Here is a 21,506-nt window from a genome sequence, read left to right on the forward strand (position 1 = left end):
TAATGACAGTGGTGTGACTCCCAGTCTACACTGGTGCATTCATCTGCCTCCCTCTTGTTTCCCTGCTTCCCCCACTCAAAACTTCTCCTTTTCCCCTTCCTTCTCTTCTTCACCTCTACTGATGTCCTCGTGTCCATGCCTGCATCGCCTCCCACCTTGGTGACAGTAGTGCTCCCCACAAGCCCCCCAGACTTCTCTAAGGAGTGGAGCAAAGCCAATCTACCTTCTCCCAAAGACCCCAGTGGCCTCCTAGCCACATCACGGTCCTGTTCAAGGTTTTAATGACTATAATCACAATCTTCCCTTTTTCTGCTCTCCCCCTTAAGACCTGCTTTGCTCATCCACCTGTTGACTACCACCATCACTGCAAGAAGCTTCACCTCTTCAGATCCTACCACCCAGAATGGCCCCCTCCATCTCTCTCCACTTCCCTCCATTCCATCTTCCTTCCAAAATTTTGCTGAAAGCAAGCTTTCTTCCTCAGCCAACAACCTGTTATTCTCTGCTCTTGATTTTGTGACGGGCTCGCTGGGAGTGACTTAGCCCAGGGGTTTTGACAGGGCAAAAGATGATTGGAGGACTTGGGATTCCCTTTCTGCACCAATCAGGCCCCAGAGACTCACTCCCCATGTCCTCTGATTGGCCCCTTGGGTCACCTGGAGGGGAATAAAAGGGGCAGTGTGGGCTGACTCAGGGGAGACCAGTGAGGGACAACAAGGAAGGAGCCTCACAGAGCTGGCAAGAGCTGGGCCAGCGGGGCGGGAGCAGTGCCCCAGGAGAGCCTGAAGGAGCAGGACTCGCAGGCAGCAGTGGGACCCTCAGCAGCGCGGTGTGCGGCCGGCAGGAGAGGCTCCCGCTGGGCTCCAGGATCCCTGGGAGAGGCTGCGGCCAGCAGGAGAGGCTCCCCTGCTCCAGCAAGGATCTGAGCAGCGACCTGAGAGGTTCCCAGCTCTGCTTCCAGCTCCTCTGATCAGAGGCCAGGCAGCTCGACATGAGGCCAGGGGTCCGGGAAGATCAAGGGCCCCAGCAGGCTGGAGCAGTGCCACCAGTGGTGGCTGCGTGGCAGCAGTCCTGCTACCATGTGGGAGAGCTGGGTTCAAAGTCCCGGGTGAGATAACCTGGGGTGAGTGAGCTAACAAGAAGCAAAACTTCTTGCAGTATGAAGGTCCTATATTTCCTTGACATTTTGCATTTTTTGCCTTCTTATATTTCACCAACCCGTATCAATTGTTCTGCTGTTTGTGTTTGATATTTTGTAAACCCTGTTTTTTGTCAATGTTTGTAAGTGTCTAACCTTTGTTGAATCCTGCCCCTAGTGTCCACTATACCCTCTGATTTATGCCTGTTATGTTCCCAGTATTAAAAGGTGTACGGTTAAGTCCCCACTGGTGGTCTGGCTCCGCTCTATAGAGGGAGGAGAGTCCCTACACCTCCCACAGCGCTTGTGCACCTGCTTTGATCCCTTCAATTGGAGAGGGGGTACTTCTTGGAGTACCACCCGGGTTACAATTTAATTACCCTCTGGCCTCATCCAAGAAATGAAATTTCCAAAGCCCGGCAGAAAATTAAAATGCCGTTGCCAGCTTTGAGAATGGGGCTTTCGTTTCCTGCCTTCCTCTGCCGGCCACCCATTTTCAAAGCACTGAGAGAGACAAACCCAGAGTCTTTCAGACACTAAATCACACTGCTTGACTCATAACGTGGCCAGCTCAACTACACCTAGTTCCAGCTATTGAAATGAAGGCGACCGTCTCCCTCCCACAGGAACTGACCCTCGCATTGTCCTCCAGGCCTGTGGAAGCTATGATGACATATCAGCATTATTGTCTGCTATTTCTTTCCAGCCTTATTTTGCTGAGACTGAAATTCCAGTTTGGGGGATGAAACAGCTCAGGGGACTGAGGATGGGGTATGGAGATTCACCTTAGCAGAGAGGCCAAGGGGTGGATGGTAATGGAGAGTGAACTGGATGTTTCATCTCTGGTGCTAGCCGCTTTAGCCAGAGGTAACCTGCGGGCATAGGAGTGCTTCAGGCCTGCACCTATATAACTAGTTAGTTACTAGATGGCAACAGCACACCCTTAGTAGGGTAAAATTAATCCATCTCACGATGACCTAAGCCCAGCTCATATTCCCTTATTGTTATATTTAAGGGGAATTCTGTCTTAGGGGCGATGGAGATAAACTATTCTCGGTGGCTAGAGGAGGCAGAACTGGGAGCATTGGCCACAAGCTGCAGCCAAGGAAATGTAGGTCGGAGATGAAGATGAAATTTTTGAAGCTGAGAGTGATTAAGCACTGGAACAGGCTCTGCCCGGGGAAGTTGTGGAGTCTCCATCCCTAGAAATTTTCAAGATCTGGTTGGACAGACACTTGGCTGGGGTGGTTGAGTCAGGGATGCTCCTGCCTTGAGCCGGAGGATGGACCAGATGACCTTGTGAGGTCCCCTTCAGCCCTAATTTCCTATGATCCTGTGGCACTCAGCTCTACATACCCAACCTCGATGAGTTTTATTGGACCCACATGCTGACGAGCATGATACAGGGCAAATAACTTCCTTTTGCAGCTCCCAAGACCAGGTCTTCACAAGGCTGGAATGGCAGCAAGTATCATATGCATCTTTGACAGGCCAACCAACAAACCAGCCCAAGTGCCCCATCTGAGGGCACGTCCGATACTGATGCCGCAGGACCATAGGAGAGTTCAGGCACAATGTAATGGAGCTCTCTCCACTTGGCTGGAAATAATCCCAATAGCTGTGAAATGGGCATCGTTGGGATGTTACCAATTTGCTAATTTTTTCTGCATATCTCGGCAGCTGACCTTAATTAAAACCACTGCAAAGGACTACAGTGCTGGGGAGCACCAGCTCATGCTCCGTGCTCTCCAAGGGAGCAAAACAGCTCCTGTATCCTCCGGCAGGACTGTTATTTTTTGCCAAATTAATCTGCGCTCCTGGAACGTGGAGCTGGCACGAAACAAGGCCCATCCTGAATTCCTCTCGATGAATGAATCCACGTCCAGGCGCAGGGTGATGTCACCTTCCTGCATGCCGAGGGGAGCCCCTCCCTGCAGCCTCTGGCCCTCTTCGGGCAGCCTCTGCCTCCGCTGCAAATATTTGCTTTGGCCTGTTCTTGGGAAGCCTCCGACCGTGGGGAGCTGCAGCAGGGCAGGCTCTGAGCAGCACTCCAGCTCAGCTCATTACTCAGCCACGGACTCCCCAGCCGACACCTTCCCACTTGCAGCAACAAAGGCCATTTTTCCCCTTCCCCTTCCCCTGGCTCGTAGCTGGGTGAGTAATGCCACCATCCCCTTTAAGGAGAAAGCCACCTCCAAATACACCAGCTTAAATCCAGTCACTCCACTAACATCGACTGAGCGACTCTCGAGTTCACGTCAATGGAAACAAAATCAGAATCTGGCCTGGAGACTCCGGATTAAACCTTTCTGGGGAGCCTATTTTTCATGGCCCAGCTAGGAGCCCTCTCCTCTCTCATCCAACCACTCCAGTCTGACCTGGAGGGTGGGCGGCATAGCAGGTTTGGGAAAAGGGTTAGCATGCCCATCTACCCCAGTGCAGCATCCACACATCTCACGCACGTGGATTTGATCCTTATAACATCCTACGGAGATGCAGGGCCATTATATTCCTCCCCTTAAAAGGCTGAGGAGGGTGACATGCTGAATTGCCACGGGTTGCACAGGATGTCTCTGGCTGAGCCAGGAACCGAACTGAGGTCTCCCGTGTCACCGTCCTGCACGGTGACCCCTAAGCCATCCCCCTGTGAGAGCCAGCGTCACCACCCACCATTCAGGAACTGGGAAATAGGTCTCCAAGTCTCAATTTTCATCTAAAGCACAGAGTCTTGTCCTGTCACAGAAACATTTTTACACAACTATAACACCCTCACGACCATCTCTGCCAGAATCCGCTGAACCAGGGGATTGCTTCAGGCAAGAAATTCAACTGCTGCAGTCTCTGGCGCAGGTTTAAGGGCGTAAGACTGCAGCAATAGGGAGAAAAATGCAAGCCTTTAAAGCTGATGCCGAGCCAACTGCTTGGGGAAGGGGCTTCATTTTCTTGTCCTTTCTGCTTTGGTTATTTCAAACTTCTCAAAATCCCCAGTGCAGGAGCATCGGTTCAGGTCCATACCCGAGCAAGCCTCATCTCCGTGCATTAAGTTTCAGACGCAGCAATATCTCCCAGCCTGAGAGCACCAGGCCATTCACCGTAATTAAAGGTATATAGACACACGGGAGGGGAAGGGCCACCCTGATCATTCAGGCCAGGGTTTTGTATTTTGGAGCAACTGTTCATCCGCGATTCCTAGAAACCTAGTGCTCACGTGCCTCAGATACACCAGACCATGGCACAAGTACAAAGCCAGGGAGTCAGCATCTAGCATCCTCCTGCTGTGCTGGCACAGAGGCAATGATTTAAACTGAGCTCAGAGCATGTTATACCCACATGTGCACCAGCAGCAGTACACCAGCACAAGCTTGGGTGCCCAGAAGACCAGCAAACCAAAAAGCAAGGGATGCAAGCATGTGAGGGGAGACCCTCGCAGCCGAACCTCTGACTTCCTTTCTGCAGGTCCCGTTTGACACCCCTCCAAGCAGCGCATAAAGCAGAGGCCAGGTTTCCAGCTCCCCCCCAGGAACAGCAAAGCCCCAGACGTAGCACAGAGCAAATTTCCAAGGCGAGAGCAAAAAAAAAGAAAAGCCAAAATGACCCCCCCTTACCTCCCAGAAACAGCAGGGATAGGCAGTCGGTGCAACCACATCTGGAAAGTCCAGCTCAGGCTTCAACTCCTGCTCTCATTTCTCATAGCGATGCCTTGAATCAGTTGGCGCCACGTGCGATTGGTGGGCTCCATAGCCAGCTCTGCCAGGGCGGTGCCACAATCAATGCACGCGTGAACCGTCTCTCCCCACCGCACACGACGGCTTCCAGTGCATGAATTTGCCTTAAGCAATTAGACAGGGTTTGGCTTCCAGGCTTCTCCTGGCAACATGCTTCCCCTGCATCTGGGGAAGGTATCTGTGGCCCAGGTATGATGCAGAGTCTGCACCCCTTTGGTTCAGCTGTATCTCAGAGCACCTGCTTCAGGTCACATTTTTGTTCTTCCTTCTGCCCCCGTGGCTGGAAACTGCTGCGTGCCAGCGGTGCGTGGTCTGATCCCAGGCACCAGCCGATCTGGGGGACGTGCCTTGTTTCAATCCAACAATGCCTCGTTGAGATGCCGCGTGCGGCTTGCACGTTCTTCCCAGCCTGGATGCCCTTGGAGAAGTGGTTACATCTGGGGAGAGGAGCTGCTCCCTCAGATAGCCGACACCACGTCAATCAGCTACTCGCTGCGTATGCCCATTGTCTGCTGCGTGCCAGCCCTTAACCTTGGCGATGCCACCGGGAGCCAGCACAGATCTGCTTCTGCGGCGCACTCTCCGAGGCGCGTAGCACTTTCTGGCTTTTCACCCCGGCGTTTTCTGAGCGCCACTGGCCTGGTGCGTTGCAGCACTGAGCAAACCCAAGCAGAAACGCCTCTGCTCGTGATCACATCAAAGACGTCTGCTTGGCAAGACGGCGATGACCCCTATCTTTTAATGCTACATCGTGCTCGTGGAAGGGGATAGCTGGGTGGTCCTACCCTGATGCTGCAGGCACCAGGAGCACGTGGCACAAGCAATAGCAATGCAGGCTTACTTGTATTTTCCAGCCTAGATGCTCCCTGAGAAACTAGACCAGAGGTATAAGCAGCCCCTTCGACACCTTGGGTCCAAGGTGCGTCCATACCCATGCTCCAGGTTGTGCACCAGGCGCCTCCATCACCTTGGCATCCAGAGCATGCAGAGGAGCGGTGCCCAAGACTATCACGGTGCTGAGTTCAGCACAGCACGGTACCCACAATCACTTCCCCTCCAAAAGCCAGCCTGCCACAGGGCCCACCTAGCCTAGTGAGTAGATGACTGGCCCAGGAAGTGGATCTGGGGTCTCAGCCTAAGGGGAACCAAACCCAGCAGTGCCCTCGCCACCAACCTCCGCAATGACATGAGTGTGGGCACCCTCCACACCCCCTGCAGAAGCTGGGCCATTGGACTTGATCATCAGAAAGTGTCTTGACACCCACTTTGCTGGGGTTATTTGACCCCGGCGGTCTTTCCAGCCCATGTGCAGAAGGGCTGGACCCAATGATCTGTAAGGTCCCTTTTAACAGCTATGAAACTACGGACAGACAAGCAGGCAGAAGGAGAAGAAGAGGGAGCCTGACTCTAGGCCAGAGATGAGGGCGCTCCCCTGGGAGAGGAAAGCCCTGGGTTCCTGCCCCCTCCCCGGCCTGAGCTATTTCTGTGTTTTATCCATGGCCATCTAATGTGAGATGCATGAATCGTCCTGGCACCAGAGACCACAACCCAGGGCTCCTCGGGAAGTGCCCCAAGCACGAGGCCACAGAGACAGACTCCCTCTTTATAGAAACCCAGAATCATAGAAAACGAGGGTTGAAGGGACCTCAGGAGGTCACATCTAGTCCAACGTCCTGCTCCAAGCAGGACCAGCCCGAGCCCCAGCCCCAGCTACATCCCAGCCATGGCTTTGTCTAGCCAGGTCTTAAAAACATCCAAGGATGTAGAGTCCACAGCCTCTCTGGGTAACCTGTCCCAGTGTTTTATTACCCTGCTAATGAGAAAGTTTTTCCTGATATCTAACTTAAACTTCCCATGCTGCAACCTGAGCCCATTGCTCCTTGTCCTGCCATCTGCCCCCACTGAGACCAGCCCAGCTCCAGCCTCTCTGCAGCCCCCCTGCAGGGAGGTGAAGGCTGCTATTCAATCCCCCTCGGTCTTCTCTTCTCCAGACTAAATAAGCCCAGTTCCCTCAGCCTCTCCTCACCAGTCCTGTCCCCCAGCCCTCTAACCATTTTTATCCCCTCCATTGGACTCTCTCCAACTTGTCCTCATCCTTTCTGTCGTGGGGGGCCCACAACTGGACCCAGGACTCCAGATGTGGCTTCCCCAGTGCTGAATAGAGGGGAAGAATCACTGCCCTCGATCTGATCAGTCTTCTTCTACCACTTGGACCCTTGCACTCCTGGCTGTCCACAGGTCCACATCATCCGTGGGGTGGGGGCACCCCCAGCCAGGCTGCCCCATAAACTGGATGGTTAAAGCAGTCTCCTGAGAGGTGCGGGTCTGAACCTCTACAGCAGCAGTACTTCACCTTTTTAGATGCACGGGCCCCTTGGAAAAACCCCAGCTCTTGGCTGTCACTAGTTTTTAAAAGATCTCACAACCCCCTGGTTGAGGATCAGTGCCCTACCAGCTACGAGGACCCAAACCGCACATTTCCCGAACCCTAAACAATAGGGTACGGGGCAACCACAACATTACATGCAAGCCAGAGGGGTGGTTCCCACTTTGTGCTGCACCCCATGGTACTATTAGCAGTTGCACCCATTTAGCCAACCTCTTTACATCCCCACCAGACCGAGCGTCAGCCTGCGTGGACCTGGAGGACCTCCCAGCTCTATTTTGGACTGTGGTGGAAGTTAGATGGCTCAGAAGTCAATGCCTCGGCACCTAGGGAGACGTCCAAGCCAAAATGGAGGTGCTGGAGGGGATCTGAAGGGGATAAGTGGGGTTGATCTGGATCATTTTGTGAGATTTAGGTGTCTGCATGGCACTAAGTGCTGTTTAGGTTTATCTTGCGGAGCACGTTTGCACACCTACAAGTGCTAACACTCCACGACACCCTGGGGCACCCTTGAAAGGAGCTCACGGCAGCCAGGGGTGCCACAGCACCCTGACCCAGAGTCACTGCTCCAGCTGCTACTCAAGGTGTAAGAGGAGGACCGACAGGAAAACGTCCACCTTTGACGGCACCGTGCTGAGCGCAAACTGGAAAGGACAGAGGGCTCAACAAAACGAGGGGCCAAGCAGCGATCGCATCAACAAGCACCAAACTCCACCGCTTCCCTCCCCAAAAAGGCTCAGTTCAGCAGCTTGGGAGCGCTTCTGGGGAAGAAGAAGGGGGAAACAGTTGCGACAGGGAGGAAATGGGAATTTGCACATTTGCAGCAAAACTGTTTGACTATTTCTGGCGGCAGAGTGCAGAGGAAATAGCTGGGCTGGGTGACAAGCGGTACCATTGTCCAGGGCAGGAAAAAGGCAATGCAAGTACAGCCGCGAGGACTTTGTAAAACATTCAAATTCGATCCAGCCTCGTTTTGCTGAAGTCTGGCTGTCTGTTAGCGCAGGGAGGGATATTTTTCCACAGGGATGGCCAACGCCAAGTCAATCGAATGGCTCTCTCTGGATTTTGTGGGGCATGGGATCACATCCTTATAGCCTCTGGGTTAAAAGATGCTTTGTCCTGCTTTAAATGATGAAAATGTGCTGGAGTTGGTGCCCTGCAAATCGTGGAATAAGCTAAAAGTTGAAGAGGAGGATTATCGACGTTAAAAAAATCAAAATCAATCTATTAGGAGGTGCACCGAGATGTCTCGGAGCGTCTCAAAGAAGAGCGCTCACCCAGCTAACAGGGGATTAGAAGGAGCAGGGATATTGCATATAGGAAGCCCGGCTGCATCGTAAGGAGCCGCTGTGGATCGCACCGCCAGCAGTGTTTGGCGAGATCTGGATGGTCCTCACCACTCCCATGTCTGCCCATCTCCCCACACCTGCTCTCAAGCCCTTGGTTTGCAGTAGGTTCGAGAAAGGCCACCGACAGCCAGTCCAGAGCAGCCTCATGAGCAAAATGCTAATGTCCGGCACCTGTCACTTTACGAAGTTGTTGTCCCCAAAGCCGCAGGTGTTGCGGGAGCCAAGGTTAGCACTGGAGCCTGTGGGACTGGTACGAGGGAAGGTGTTTTTGGCAACATGTTCATGAAGCCAAGCTCGTTCATCCTTGACTCCGTCTTGGTGGGTCTCGGCTCACGAGGGCTGGATGCGACTTGATCGAGGAGATGCCATTTCAGGTCCAAGTCGCCCCGTTTTTAAGTGAAGGACAAAGCAGACTAATGACGGGGTGTCCTTCCTATGGCATGACAGGCTCTGCCCATCGATAAAGGGCTGAAGATCGTGCTACAAAGGCTGGGTTTGAAAAGGATGAGAGCTTCCCTGGGCAACAGCGGGCATGAAGCACCCGAAGGCTTGGGGTGGAAGCTCCCTCCTTTCTCCATGGTCTGGGACTTCCGAATCAGAAGTTAACAAGGGGGAAAAAACAAAGTATGTCTTCACAAAACCAAGAAGCTGCGGGGAGCCCGAGGCTCAGGAAGGAAGAGGAGCCAAGATTTCATCTTCAGAGAGGAAGTAAAAATGGAGGGATGGCCATGGCCAACCTGCCATTCACGACTGTGCATAATGATTCCCGCACACACCGAGCATGGAGAAACCCGCTTATCCAAACGTATAGGGCCTGGCTATTATGGCAACACACGTAGTGGAAGTGTGTGTGATCTAGCACATGTGCATATGGGTGGATGCATGTCCACGTGCACGTAGTGGACCGCGGGGAAAAAGCACTGCAGTTTGAGCTCTGGCATCCAGGACTTTCCAAAAGTCTTAACTGTTGCAAAGCAAAACAGGGAGAATATAGTAGGAAGCACCTGTGAGCATTGGCTCAAAGAAGGGCAGGAGCCAGGTTTGTGGCTGGTATCAACTAGCACGAGTCCTCGGCTGTTACTTCATATTGCAGGGCTGGATCCGTAGATTCATCCGGAAAGTGTGCATCACCCCTTTTATTAGTTTTCCAAGCCGAGTCATTCTGGGGGTGGGGGGAGGTCACAAGATGTACAGAAGCATGCAACCGCCCGGGTAGAAATCTCTGTCCCGTGTATAAAAATCTCAGTAATGGCACCTGGGGCTAGCAGCATAATTACCACAGGTGGCCAGTTACCTACCACAAAGAGCCCTGGATGCAAAGTCTGAGTCGAATCAACCCTGTTCTCAGCATTCGATGATGCACGAATTCATCTGATTCAGATGCTGGGGTGCAAAAGGAGCAATCAATGAATTAAAACGTGCAATCTCTCCACGGAGAACTTGCAAACTTCTCTACCCTGCCAAGTCCTCCCCGGCCAGGCTTACAAGTGGGTGTCCTGCAGCCACTGCTTGGGGATGAGCATTTTGGAAAACCGGGGGGCTTCATGTAGGGCATGCACGCAGGTCCAGCACGGCTGGCAATCCTGCCATTTATCCACGCGCCCAAATGGACCCCGAGAGGAGCAGCCTTCTTTGCACTTCTGAGCTTGCTGATGTGATTCACTAATCCAGCTGCCCAGGCTGCCTGTTTCCTGCCGTTTCACTGAAAACAGCTGGAGGAATCTCTCAAGGACTTCTCCAGCCCAGGCACCTCCGGGAGTGACTCACAACGAGCCGACATCAATGACGTGTCATTAAAATGCCGCTTGCCCACTAGTCCCTGACTTATCCCACCACCGTTAGATTAGGCATAGACGCACAGATGGAAAGTTTGCTCGTTAAGGGAGGACGCCGCCCCACCTAGTGGCAAAAACAGGGATTTGGGGCGATAGGAGAGAGCATCCTCTTTGGCCCTGTCTGTCTGGAAAGTGGCACCTGGGGCTCTCCAGTTTCGCCTTACCCTGATGTTGCTGGTGTCATATGACTGCCGCTGCAGCTGCCTCCTTAGCAGGGCAACCAGACAGCGCGGGCCTGCTCCAGGGTCTCTTATAGTCGATAGGAGCTTATTTGTGGACTTTATTGACTTCTGGTTTGGAACCAAAGGGCCAAAAGCTGTAAATACCATATTTCCTCGTATATAACCCACCCTTAAATATAACAGGCACCCCTGTTTTTGAAGGAAAAAAGATTTTATATTGGGTAAGCATCTGAGCAACAGCAGCAAGGGAGCCGAGCCCACTGCCGGCCACATAGAGACCACAGACCAACCCTATGTGCCCACCCCATCCAGCACAGTGGGGCCACAGGCCTGACCAGGCCTGGCAGGTCCGGGGCCTCAGGCCAGATACAGCCACACGCCAGTCCGATCCAGCTTGCGGGGCCGTGTCGTCCAAGGGGGACTTCCCACGAGGTCAGAAATGTGGTGGCAGCAGAGCAGTGACAATGTTAATTGCTCCCCAGATACCAGATTTCTGGACCCATAGGGATCCTTGCATAATGCATGCCCCAATTTCCACCAGCTGGGTTGGGTTTTTTTTGCGGGGGGGCTGGATGCCTTGTATGTGAGAAAATACAGCGGCTACCTCGGTGACTGTAAAGCATGGGGAAGGCGCCCTTCAGATTGCTCTTGAGAGAAACGACTCCATCCGTCCCTCTCCACGCGTGCCCAAGCTGGAAGCGAGATGGTGAAGTCGCTCAAGGTATCCCATGCCTCAAACCCCAAGCACCCCGGAGACTGCTCTCGAGAGCAGTGGCAAGGGGTGTCCTCAGTGTAGCTTCACCCCCTCATTTGGGGGGGGCGCACATAGGGCAGGAGCACGCTGCCGGAGCAATACAGACAGGCCCTAAAGGGGCCCGTTCCCATATCCCCTGCAGCACCGTGCAGAACGGGGCCCTGCCAGAGCTGTGGAAATGTTTCCTTTACCCCCCTGGGGATCAAAAAACACGCGTAAGGTTTAGAGCCAGCAGCACATCTTTTTCATTCAGATGGGGAAAAAAAGATCCCGAGAAAAGGATCCCACCCTCTTTTTCCCTTCTCCTTATCGGCTCAGTTCAGTAGATCAGATGCTGTCAGGACAGAGAACGAAGTCATCGCTGCACCGCTGTTACGCGGGGCTCAATCTTCGCAGGGCAAACCGCTGGGGCGCGCACTCATGTCCATGGCGGGGGACAAAGGCTCGTACTCTGACACTCACTGGTAGGATCTCCTCGCCCCTGAAGATCACTGGTGAAATGCAGCGCTTCTCACCCTGGGGTGCCGTAAGAGCCTTTCAAGGGTGTGAAGGGTTGCCATGCACTATGAGCGATTCCAACACCTACGCACAAAATCTTGTTGGTCTAATAAACGACAGCATCTCTACTACCAGTCCTGGTTGCCTTTTCCTCTAGACCAATACGGCTACAACCTGGATACCTGACACAAGATAAACCCAGACATTTCAAATAGGAAGCCAGAGCCTCCGAAGCGCTGTGCGCTCTTGCGGTCTTTCTGAGCTCATTGCAATGGAAGAGCTGCTCTGTTATGTTTCTGCAGTCAGAAACAAGTGAAAAAGCAAAGAGCTGGCACTGAGTCTAGTACAGTGCCTGGAGTCTAATACGGGGTGTCTTGAGTCTGAAGGGGTTGAGAACGACTGCGGTGCAAAGCTCTGTGCTACCATGACTGTTTGTGCATGTTCGTGAGTATACAGGTGAACATGCGTGTGCATGCACGCACACGCACAGGGTCACATCCTAGTGTTGTAACACCAATTCTGACCTCCTGACTCCAATCCCAGCCTCGCTGAAGGCACATGGGAGTTTTGCCCTGGACTTTAATGCAGTTGGGATGTTTAGTATTTTCTGTTACTCTGAATAGCTTTACTCCTGTTGTAAACCAGATAACACGGTACCAACGGGCACTAAGATAATGGGGGGAAAAAAATCAGCCCACGAACCACTGGCTGGACGGGAAAACCAAGACAAGAGGCCTTTCTTGGGGAGGTGCTTTATCCCAAACAAGTGATTGGATTCAACATGGAATTAAGTGGATTAAATTGTGTGGCTTGTGTTACATGGAAGGTCAAAGCAGATGAGCTAATGGCTCCTCTACAGCCTTAAAAAGTAAATCAATGAATCTATGAGTTTAAGTGCTGTGCTGCAGGCTGTGTTCACCGAGCACCAGGCTATAAAGCCATCTGAGCATCACATCATCGGTACTGAGCATGAGCATCATACGCTTCACCTTCAAAACACTTCACCGACTTCTCATCCGCTCTACAGCCCCCCCGGGACACAGACACCTCGAGCGTATCCAAGGCAATCCTTTCTGCCAGATGTTTGGATCCAGCAAGACGGGCCCTGCAACCTTCCTGGACGGCCCCTCTGTTATGAAAGAGGAGGCCAGCTGCCTTCAGCTTCACTTCTGACTAATGTTATCCTGGACCCAGGCTCCTGGCAAGCTGCCGCTGCAACTCTCTGCAGGTCAAAGCTCAGGCTGAAGTGAAACGTGGCATCTGTCTAGTCTCAAGATATAGCGGGAAGCTAATAACAGCATTTGGGATGTAAGATCTGGAGCACGGCATCACTAAAACATCCCCTGAACACATTGCTCAAGGCTCCCCAGGAAGGAGGCACATTAGTCACTGAGGATTGCCTCAAAGTACTGAGAGAAGGAAGAGAAATACCTACAAACCTGGAAAGCATCCAAGGCAAACATTATGGAAACCTACCTAAGTGCACTTGCTGCTAATGTACTGGAAGAGAGGACTAAGGGTCTAACCAAGCCGGGGTCCAGAAGTATGACTCTAATGGAAAGGACATGGGAAGCTTTCCGCACAGCGCAGGGGGATTCAGACGGCCCAAGAAGCCAGTTCTGGTCACTTCAGTCTCTGGGCTCCACACAAAAGCCCGGTTCAGCTCTAATGGATGGATGTTTACATCTTGGGCCAAAGCAGCCTCTGCGGGGACGTGGCTAAGAGCAAAGTTTGGTTTTCGGTGTGTATCTCTCCTCCCACGGTGGCTCTGGTGAGGGACGGCATATAGATCTGGAGGAGGCAGCATTTCCACCCCCACTTCCAGCAACACGCCTCTCCTCGGACCTCCCGTCTCGGGGTGAGAGTCGGGTTCAACACACAGGGGAGGAGGTGCTTGCTGCATTACTGATTGCACAGGGCCCCCAAACGTCAGCAGAGACGATCCTGTAAGCACCTTGAAGCACAATACATGGTTACAGCTGCACACGAGGCAGGGGATCCACCCAAGTGGAAGATCCTTGTCTTCAGACGCCCGACAGCTCACTGCCCATTAGTTCCCGGACAGCCTTCAGATCCCGCTAATGAGGCTTGTACCGGGCTTGGTAACCCCCTAACCAGTGAGCAATTCACTGCCTGACGTAGTTCCCCTCTTCAAGAGGAAAGCATCACCTCTGCATTCGGGAAACTGGTGCTTTAAGTAGCTTGGCATCAGATCCGGAGCCCACTGACCCTAACGGGAGACTTTCGCTGGGTGGTTTTGGGATGAGGCACGCTCTTCCTTCCCAAGAGACGGCCTGGTAATGATGCGTCCATTAAGGAAATTCCCTATAGAGCTGAGCAGGGAAGAAACCGATAGGGAAAGCCTATGAAAGAGACTGTAAAATAACTGCAGAAATCAACGGAGAAGGACAAACGTGAGAGCGAACGAGCGAGCGAGATCTCCTGTAGGCCCGCCACACAGAAACCTAGAGGTGGGGTCCGATTTTCTCCACTGCCTCCAAAATTTGTTTTGACAAAGGAGTCCGGAGAGAAGGTGGCTGGTGACTCGGGCAGTCGCTGGCCCTCTGTGCCTCGGTTTGCCCACCGGCAAATGCAAGGGGGAAAAGGGGTCCCACCTCCTTTGCGAAGCAGGCATGTTCATGGGCCACGAATAAGAAGCGCAGCCGAAACTCAAGTCAAGCGTTCCCACTCATGAGACTTGTAAAACAGCTCCGGCTTTAACACAGAGGGGCTGCACAGCTCTGAAGTATCTCGAGCACTGAATCCACCGCAGCTCGTGCAGGGCCCTGAACAGATCAGCAGCAACGTAGATATACCAGAAGCCAATCTCAACAGGCAGCCGGCGATGCCAGGCTAGCAGCTTGCTATGGGAGCTACTATAGCACCCCTGCCGTGCTCCATGGGATGCCTGTCTCCATGCAGCTGGGAGCACGGGGATGTTTCACCAGTGGGTCCACTGAGAAAGAGCTGCCACCCTGTCCAAAGCCACCTTCAGCGCTGAGCTCTTCCCTTGGACCCTGCACACAAGCCCTCCTGACACCCCTGCAAGGAGGCCTTGAGGCCCGCGGGCCACCCCAGCGCAGACGGCAGCTCTAGGGAGCACAGCATCGTGGTAGCTGCAAGGCTACTGAGCTCACGGGGGAGGTGATAGGGCTCAGGACCTGGTTAGGAGGCAGGATGGGTCCTCCTATCTACCCAGGTCATTTGCCCAGAGGGCTCCCAAGCTGAAATTCCCATTTCCTCCACCACGTGGCAAGTGGTTTCAAAGGAAAAGCCTGGGGGGAGTTGTGAGGAGTTCCTGCCCCACTCCGACCCCATCTCCTACCCTCCAGGGGACCTTCCCTCCAGTTCACTGGCTTCCCACTCCTCTTGCGTCCCAGTGGGATACACCTCTTCCAAGGCACGTGCATGCATGCATGTGTGCAGTGGCAGGGAAGACCCATCTTCCCACTGCGATTTACTATCCGGCCATCACCTCAGCCACCCCATCAACTTTGGGACAACACCCCATCAACTTTGAGACAACACCCCATCAGCTGCAGGAGAAAGGCAGGGTCTGTCGGGATAAGCCTGTCTAGGAGATGCCAGGCAGCAGACCAGATCCTCGGCTAGCATAAATCAGTGTAGCCCCGCCAACATCAATATAGACCCACCCTGCATCCGGCCCATTGCCCTTACAATGGGCTGTCAGAAAGTTTGGCCCGTTGTGTCGGCGACACCACCCGCCCGCATCGTGCCAGCCAAGCCCTGCAGCCCCGCGTTATCCTGCAATGACCCGCCCGAAGCAGCTACTTGTAAGGAAGAGGTGGGACTGCCCCAGCAACCGCTGCTTGAAGAGCCAGGAGGAAAGAGCCGTTTTCTCAAGGGCAGGATGAGCTGCCAGAGAGGCAGCAAGGAGCCGGGAGGCAGGAAGAAACAAAGATGAGAGCATCCTATTAACCCTAGACAGGGAGCACAGAAACTACAGGCCCCTGGGCAGGAGATACATGCATTTAAGTTAAAAATGACCACTCCTCATTTCACCGAAGACACCTCAGTAGGAATTGCAGATAAGTCCGTCAGCAAAAGGATCCCGTTTCCAACCGAAAATCCCCTCCCCTCTCTCACACCACCCAGCTCCCAAGAGGACGAGGACAGAAGACATCCGCGCCTGCATTTGGGCACTTGGCAAGCTGCCGGCTGCCCGTGGGGGCCAAGGGAAAGGCTCTCACCCGGGATTACGACCGCGGCATGCCGAGCTCTGGGCATGCTTTGTGACGCGTGGTCCCTGGCCTGAAGCGCTCGCCATCTAATCGGCCGGTCAGCCAGGTTTGGGGGCTAGCCTGTGTCACCGCTTTGTTGGTGGTCACCTCCACGCATCAGACTGGCAGCGTCGCCGCTGTAGAAAAATAGGGGTCTCGGGAGTCCAGCTGCCTGCTCAGAGCAGGATCGTCCCTGCCGAAGCCATCCCAGACAAGTCTCTAGCCAACTTGCTCTTGAACACAGCCAGGGACAGAGACCCCGCAGTCTCTCCAGGTATTTGCTCCAGTGCTGAGCCGCTCTCCCTCGGAGAGCTGTCCTTACATCCACCCTATATCGCCCTGGCTGCAATGACCCTGCCCAGGCTCAGCAAGGCGGGGTATTACCTGGCAATGGAGGGGCAGCAGGGAGCAGGCAGGAGGTGCACGAGGGAGTCCCCCATCACCACCACCACACATCCACCCATGCAGACCCTGGGGCCATTCAGACCCCCCCGGCAGGGTCCCCACTCCACAGGACGTCATATTAACCCTTCCCCAACCCCTTCCAGCCCCAGCCACAGCCCACGCCGGCCTACTCCCCCTCTCCAGGTTGCTCTGCTCCTTCCTAGGGCTGCATCCCGCCCCAGCCCGCTACTACCCAGCAATGGAAAAAGCCCTTTCAAGGCTAAGTGCTTCCAGCTGCCGGCGTGTGGCCCCTAGGCATTGCAATAACGGAGGAGGCGATGGTCCCTCCTCTCGGGGCCACCCTACAGCCAGGCAGCTCTGCGGGGAGGTGGTGCTTCCTGCCTCCTTTTCTCCCCACGCATGAATCGCGCTGCAGGGATGTTGCAGGAGAATCAATTGGTCTTGCCCCTTATGGCACCCTAAAAGCAGAGCCCCCCCGCCCAGGGAAGCAGCAGGCTGCAGATGTGACTGCTGCCACCAGGATCCTAACTCGGAGCAAGGGCCTCGGGCACAGGTCAAACACCACCGACTCCCAGCGACACTCCTGCCATTGACTTCGCAGCGCACCGAGTCGGACCCCAAATCCTGACCCACAAGCACCATGGCCCCGGGTCTGATTTTCTTTCGCCCTGCTTCTCACCGAGTCGTTTGCAGCAGAGCAAAGAGTTGCATTTCCCACCCGCTTTGCCACGGGCATGGGGAGTCAGGCCCTCTGCTCCCACCCGGGTGTCCCCGGCAATGGAGACAGGGAAGGAAAATGAGTCCCAAAAGGTTTGCGAGCAGCGCGTTTTGGGGCGCTGAATATTCCTGCACCGCAGCCGGCAGCGCGCTCAGGCAAAGACCCTCTAAAGAAATGAAAAAGCAACATACGGAGAAGTCCCAGCCTCGGCCCTCTGCAAGCCCAGCCATCCTCCACGGCTTCAGGGGGCCGCTCTGGGCAGGTCGGGGTGGGGGTCGCAGGCTTCCCAGTGCTACAGCCCCATCCTTGGTCTGCCCCTGGCAAAACTTCCAGAGTGGCTTTGCTTCTCCTCCTGCTCCTTCCAGGCGCTCTCTCTCCTCCCCGCACGAGCCTGCGGGCTGTAACTCGAAGCCCTTGGCTGGGAAAGCTTCCTGCGAGAGCGATGGTCTCTCCAATGAGCGCAGGGCTGAGGAAGCCTGAGTCAGGAACTGGGGAGACACCAAAGGCGAGGACGTGCTGCAAAGTCTCATCCACTGGAAGCACAAAGGAGCCCTTTCTTCCTCTCGCGGTGTGAAATTTGCTCCTGTGTCGTGACCCTTTGGGGAGCTGAGGGTGCCGCGGGGAGACAAAGCCCAGCCTTACTTTGGTGATTTAGAGCCCCCTTCCCCTCCCAAATGCACAGAGCCAGTAGCCTATAAAAGATGGACAAGTTTGTCTTTAAGGTGCCACCCTGCTCTGCCTGCTGCCAGGGGACCGAACACTAGTGCCCTCAACCCTGAGACCCATATCGCGCGTCCTGAACGTCCAGAGGGCTCCTTCCACCTCAGTTAGAAGGAAATTTCCCCCCAGGGGAGAAATTTTCTCATTTAAGCATGTCTTTCTTTCTGGACCAGGATTTTTTAAAGGATAAAAAGTCCACAAAGTTCTGAGGACGGGCGGGGGGGGGGGGGCGGAAAAAGCCGAATCCGTTCCCTTTCTGAATCGGCGGAGAGGTTTCGTTCCGGTCGCGCCTCGTGTCGTTCCCAAACGCTGAAGCAGAAAGCGGCTGCAAATTCAAGAGCTGAAACGCTCCGTCCAGAAGAGATGTCGGGGAATGACGACGACCTTACGGAAGCACTTTTTTGTGCCCGATCCAATTTTCAGGCCCAAAATGCCTGCTTGTCCCCAGCTACGTGTTCCCAGGAAACATTTTGCTTGCAAGAGCTTGGGGTCTTCCGGCAGGAATAGTCCCTGTGAACGCTCCCAGCTGGCATCAGGTTCCCGTAAGGTCCTGATTTGCAGCCGTATGAGCTTTTCCGTGGCTTTGGCATGAAGAGCAGCGGTGTGCGTGGGTGGGTGTAGGTAGTAGGGGGGTCTGGACCCCCCTCCACCGCCGTCAGAAGTCTTAACACCACATCTGGACTCGAGCCAGCCCAGCCGGTAGCTGGGGCGGGGGGTATGCAGCCCTCGCCTTGGGGAAGAGGCACCTCCGAAGCTCTTGGGGAAAATCTTTCCCTCCCCCTGCAGCCTGCTCCATCGCAGCCACCTTTCAGAAGAGATTACGCTGTGAAAGGTTGCAGCTGTGATGCTGGAAAGCTGCTGCTGTGCACAGCCAAACACTGCTCTGACAAGGAAACGGCTTGGCAAAAAGTTGGAGGCAAGTGTTAGAAATTAAAAACTCCCATTTCCAGCAACAGCCGCTGCATTTCTGGGCTTCAAATCTGGACACGCCGCTGGAAACCCCATACGAACGGCCCCTCTGTGAAGAGATTCAGATCACCTGCGCTGCCGTCCACTCAGACGGCATATAGGACTTCTTGGGTCCTTTCCAAAAATCAGGCCCCTGCTGTTTTGCTGGGAACCCAGGGATCACATTTAGTTACCACAGTTGCAAATGTGGGCCGCAAGATGCAAGCGATGATTTGACGCCTGCTTTCCAGAGCCCCGTGGAGACATAGGCAAGCCACCAAAAAGTTCCTTTTGGCCAAAAATCAGGATGATAAACTTCATTGCTGAACAACAAGAAAGATTTCTACACCCCCCTGCCTGCCACGTGACAGTGCCGGGGAAGGAGTCCTGCCTGAGATGCACGGCAATGGGCAACCCACAAAGACACTCTCCTGGACCCAAGGGGACAGATTTCCATCTTCAGCTTCCTCTGTGCAAAATGAAGTGACCTATGGGCACTTCTTACCATCTTTAATTTTCCCTGAGCCTGATGGGCATGTGAGCCTGAAAGCTTGCAGACAAAGATTTTTTTTTTTGGCAGTTTCTTAGTTGGTCTAATAAAAGGGATCATCTCTGAACCAAGCGTTCTCGAGTTTTGCACGTTGTTTTGGGAGCAGGGCACTCTCCCACTCCCGCTGTACATCCCTGTCTAGAAGCCACGTGGTTGCTGAAGCAATGTGTGGGCAGCATATGTAATCTGAACGTCGTCATGCCCCCCCCCACCACACATCCTAGACCTAAATTCCCTTAAATCAGCTGCAACATTAAATGAGATGGCTGAAAAGCTCACCTTTGCCTATGGGCTTTTTAGTGTGCAGGATGAAACCTCTCGCAGGCTTCAGCTGAGCTGGAAGAGCTGTTGTGCTAAACACAAACTCACCATAAAAGCATCCCTGAAGCGTCCAGCCTAAAGAGGGAAGGCAGAGAGAGCGAGAAGGCAGAGGTAAGATGACCTGCTCAAGGTCACGGGGGGGATCAGTAGCAGAGCTGAGAAGAGACTCCAGGTCCCTGGACTCCTACCCCACTATTTGTGTGTGTGTTTGTGTGTGTGTGTGTGTGTGTGTGTGTGTTGGGGTTTACACCCTCCCAACCCACCCACACCCCCCCCAGAGTGAACTCCTGGTAGCTGGCCTACGGCAGTGATTTGTAACCAGGGTGCTGAGGCACCCTGGGGTGCCACGAGACCTTTTGAAGGGTGCTGAGAGATGTGAGAAGATAAGTGAGGAGGTGTTAGGGGATAAGCCAATAAATTAAGCAGGCTCGGGCTTGTCTTTGACTGGCCGATCCCCCATCCCCACTGCCGGGGCCCCTCTGCAAGGAGGTAAGCGCTGTAGTCTAGAAACTAGTGATGGAAATCGGTGCCACTCAGGTCACACAAGCTCTGGAGGGGAGCCTCGGGTCCAATGAGGGGTGCCTCGGGTCCAGAAAGGCTGCGAGCCACTGGCCCACGGGATAAATCACCCCTATGGTTTAATTTGCTGCTGTTTCAAATTCCTCCCGCCGCCCCTTCCAGCAATGAACTTCTGATACACGGTCAGGACCAGATCATTTGACATCAGTTGCATTCCCTGGGGAGCGGCGAAGTCGCCACAATCTCCTTTGCGAGGCTGCACTGTCCCCCCAGGCACGTAGGGTTTGTGCCCTTCAAAAACACAATTATTTTTTTCCAGCAGTATTGGCAGAGGAGCAAGGGGGACCCCTTGCGAGACAGTCTTAGAGCCAAAGAGCTTGTGAGCAGGGTAATGATAAAGCTTGCAAATGAGTGGATGCAAGAGATAAGCGGGGAACAAAGAGGGCCTGACTGCTTTGTGCATTGCCTCCCCCTTACTCCTTTTTGGCTGCTGAACCGAGAACAACCTGCATATGCATTTAATCCAGCCCATTACTTTGCCCTCAGCTCCACGGCAAGATGCAGCGTAGAAATTTAAAACTAGAGGGAGCAAAAAAATAACCCAGACAGGCCCAGTACTACGTATCCAATTCCCCCATTTAAGCAGCCGGGAGACCGGGGTCTGTTCCCACACGCAGCGAAGTTTTCACTGAGGAGGATCTAGCCGGACATAAAACTGCTCGCTGGAACAGAAACCCTGCCAAGGAGCCTTCCTCTTCATTTCGGCTCTGGACAGATATCCGACAAAACCACGCAACGCCGGGACAAGCTAGACAGCCCAGGCACCCTGGGACCAGCCCAATGCCTTCAGGAGCATCCCCCCCACCGTGTGAGCCATGCTGTTTACCCACAGTTGGTGTTAGGCTCATCGACTTCACCTGGCTCTTTTTTTTTCCCTGTCTCTCTTCCAAAACTGAAGACCGGAAAAAGGCAAAACCAAATCAGAGGACACCCAAGGATTGTTGCAAGTCATCCGCGGTGCACTCGTGGGTCTGCCTCTGCCTGATGAGGTGCTGGAAAGATAAAAGGAGGTCCTTATCTAGCATTTATTTGGGGCCTGCTCAGTTTGTTTGGCAAAGGCCAATGCATGGGATCAGTGCAGACTTCAAGATTACATTCACTTTAAAGTAGCGTCATAATGGGTCTTTTCTTCTCCTCTCTCTCACGTGCGAAGATGG

The 21,506-nt window shown here is 53.9% G+C and overlaps 1 protein-coding gene across 1 annotated transcript in view; it reads right to left on the bottom strand.

Annotated features, from left to right (window-relative positions):
• Positions 1-18,602, bottom strand: part of GJC2 (gap junction protein gamma 2) — a 59,401-nt gene extending 40,799 nt beyond the window's left edge. The window contains exon 1 of the mRNA XM_090047913.1: positions 17,423-18,602. The gene's annotated coding sequence lies outside the window, so the exon portion shown is untranslated. The remainder of the gene's footprint in view (positions 1-17,422) is intronic.
• Between the last annotated feature and the right edge of the window lie 2,904 nt (positions 18,603-21,506).

Source organism: Crocodylus siamensis, chromosome 5, assembly GCF_052110815.1.
Source record: "Crocodylus siamensis isolate JL-2025a chromosome 5, ASM5211081v1, whole genome shotgun sequence".
In the NCBI taxonomy this organism is placed as follows: Eukaryota; Metazoa; Chordata; order Crocodylia; family Crocodylidae; genus Crocodylus; species Crocodylus siamensis.